Below are 3,629 nucleotides of genomic sequence, written 5' to 3'. Positions count from 1 at the left end.
TGGATTAATTTAACAAAGTGGAATAAAGTTTTCAGAGCAGTTAAATACACTCCTAATACTCCTCCAGGGTGCTCTTAGGGAGTAGCAGCATAGTGGTTAGGGTATAGAGCGTGGAATCCTGAGGTTCTGAGTTTGAGCCCCACTCCCACACACTGCCTCTCTGGGTCCCTGAACAAAGACATCTAACCCCACACTTCTCCCCGGGTGCCCGACAATGGCAGCCCACTGCTCCCCAAGGGAATGCGTTAAATGCAGAGAGTTAATTTCATTGCTCTGTACTTGTGACAGCGTAATGACAATAAAACGCTGGGGGGGACATATACTGTAAGTACCCTAAAGGTAAGTGGAGCAAGGTTTAGTTAAAAGGTAATGAGAACTGCATATCTTATCTGAAGTGCAGCCTTCACTTGGTGTCTTCATTTGGTATCCAGATAAATCCAGATACGTTTCCCTGGAGACAATGACAGTTACTGTGGTTTATGTGATCACTCTTTCATAACCCTTTAAAGTAAAGCTACGTCTACATTAGAGGATTATTTTGAGGAGAAATGGAAGTCAGAGGAAGTCTTTATTTATTATTCATAAAATGAGAATAGAACATTTAACATTACTGAACTCTAATTAAAGCTGGAAGATCCCGTGGGGTGATGCCTCCGACATCAGAAACAATTATCATCGTCCATGTAAAAATGTACTGTCATCGTCACGTCCGTTTTTGAAAAAGATTCTACTCTGTCATTAATATTTTGGAGGCAGCAGTCGTTTTTAGTCCAACTCCGTGTCTGATTTTATTATCTTAGTTTATATGAAACAAAGACACTAGTAAAATATCCCAGATGAGATGTTAAGATTACGAACCTCCTTTTAAAAAATCTTAATTCAATAATTCTGCAAAATCTCAAAAACATTCTAATTACTGTCATTTTCTGGAGATTTGGTTGGTATCCGTCGCTCTCTTTAAACCATGATGAGTAAAGATGTGAAAACTGTTTTGGTTGTTTTCTCTATTTTGTTTGAGAAATAATCAGATGTCAATAAAATGGGAGGTTTTCTCAAATTGTCTCTTTAACTTTCCGAACTCAGTCTCACACCTCGTTATTTCCAAATCAACCCCACATGTTCAGAGCTGACTGTATATGTGTGATGGAGTACATGGGTTCACAGATGACTCACAGTACAGTGCTGTCAGAAGCCGACATATTACAATCTATCTGTGTGTGTGTGTGTGTGTGTGTGTGTGTGTGTGTGTGTGTGTGTGTCTGTTTAAACACAAACAGAACAAAAAAAAATGGTTTGCCATCTATGCGTTTCAAGAAATAAGCTGTAATCTGTTAATTTTTGCTGAACTTGTGCCCCATCAGTGTTGGTGTCTGCTAAATGTCAGCTGTCTCATTAACGGCGAATCTGCATGGTCCCTGTAGGGAGAGCTGTGTGTCCTCTTTGTCATCATTTCTTTCTCTGGGTTGTCCAGGTTGCTTTGAAAAAGTGGGTGTTTGTTTGACTTTCTGCTTATCTTCACGTTTTCCTCACACTTCCACCTGTTTTTTTTTCTTTCTTTCTTTAAATGAGCACCACTGCCTGTTTGTGTGATCGTGTGTGATTGTGTCTGTCTGTGTGTGAAAAATTACCTCTGTCGTCCCCCTTTCTCACCCCCGCTGGGTCAGTCTCCTGTGCCTGCTGTGCTGATAATCAGTGTGTGACGTCGGCTGGCTCAGTTCAGCAGGAACAGGGGACTGCTCTCACTTCCACTTCCACCTAAACATGAAAGAATCACGTTTAAACATCATTTTCTCTCATAATGTATTCTATTACATCTATTTAGTCTTCATATTCAATTTACTGGCTGTTAGCTGTGCATTATTAAGCTGTCTTTATTTTGTGCATTGCTGGTAAAATGGCTGTAAATAAAATAAAAATTATCTGCATGCCAACAATTTTTATGTTATGATTTTTTTGTCTACCTGTTTTTTGTTGTGTATTGCTTCATGAACATTAAAATGGATTAAAATATGACCTTGAGCCATCAATATGTGTGTCTTCTATTTTCTTCCTTCCCTCATTTACATCACAGTAAATCTCACCAGTGCATTATTCACTCTTTCCCTCCAATTATGTTTACTGCCTTCTTTTTTTAGGTCAGTCAGAGGAAATGAAAATATGCTCCGGGCACCTGATAATCTGCAGTTAAAAGCTGCACCTGGTGAATTTTAGGTGGCATTAAAAAAAAAAAAAAAAAAAAAACTCCTAAAGAGGTAGTTACATAGTTTTAACCTTCAACTTTCTGGGAGATCTGCACAGTCTGCATGCTTGGAAGCCTTGGGCATTGTCAGACCTGTTATGCTGAGGCTAATGCCTTCAGGATATATGTTCTGTCCCACAGTCCCAATTCCCACAAAACATTGTTGCTGTTAAACATCAGAGTGCCCGAAGAGCTATCATTAAAATTAAGACCTGCACAGTGTTATTTGTGTAGCTATATTTATATTGTGAGGCCTGTAATATTAAAAGGTGTAAAGTGACCAAAATAAGCTGGAAGCAATTTTAAGAGACAACTACGAAGAGTGCGGGTGGAAGACGTGTATCTCTCAGCAATCATTTCTTTTCTGTCCCACAGATCAGCCCATTTGCCTTGGAAAATGTTTACTCTCTTGTTTGCCGCCTACTAAACACATAGACAGTATTGACATTTTCTAAGGATAATATTTTATTTGCAATTTTGTATTTAAATGCAGCAAGCTTTACACAAAGCTGTATGAGAAGCATTGACTGTGGTAAGTTGACACTAAGACAATACAATGACCAAATAGATTTGGTTTAAATGTTGCGTGCTAGTGGAGCGTTATGTTTAGCTTGACTTCAGTGAGACTTCAAAGTAAAACATCAAGGAAAGTCAGAGTGGCAGACAGCGGAGGTGTCTCACCTTGCAGCCGATTCACATTTTTTTTCTTGTTTTGTTTGTTTTAAAAAGTTAATCTAGCATAGAAAATGTGAAAGTCAGGCTGAAGCATCTGGTGAAACAGGGAAAGACAAATGTTTTTACAAATAGCACTTAAATCAAGCAGAACAGAAAGTTAAGTCTTTACTCTGGCTAATAAAAAAAAGCTTGCTTGAAAACTGAAAAAAAAAATTATAAATTACAGGGCTGGTAATGGTTTCTTGTCCACATTTTGCTGTTCTTGTGCATATCTATTAATTCTCTTTTATCTGAATTTGATTTTGCCTGTAAATAAAAAAAAAATGTTCCCTTATCCTATCTTGTACTCATTATATAAAGTTCTATATTCATCATAAAAACATAAAACCTCTGTGTATTGATTCAGCCAAGTCTAGCACTTCTAAAGTCTTGGTCCAATAAACACACATAAATCTGCTAATTATATATTCAGTTATTCTTCATTTTAACTATCCAAATCTTCTGATTCTGTTTTAATGTAAAGTTTTCCTCTGACTTGTTATTCATACATTAATAGAGTTAGTATGCAGAGGTAAACGGGTGTGTTTTATTATGTAATTTTACAAAATAAGACGGATGGACGGACATACTGGCGATAGATAGATAGATAGATAGATAGATAGATAGATAGATAGATAGATAGATAGATAGATAGATAGATAGATAGATAGATAGA

Source organism: Cyprinodon variegatus, unplaced genomic scaffold, assembly GCF_000732505.1.
Source record: "Cyprinodon variegatus isolate N-32 unplaced genomic scaffold, C_variegatus-1.0 Scaffold327, whole genome shotgun sequence".
In the NCBI taxonomy this organism is placed as follows: domain Eukaryota; kingdom Metazoa; phylum Chordata; class Actinopteri; order Cyprinodontiformes; family Cyprinodontidae; genus Cyprinodon; species Cyprinodon variegatus.
The sequence above is the reverse complement of the archived record's forward strand: the minus strand, read 5'-3'. Positions refer to the sequence as shown.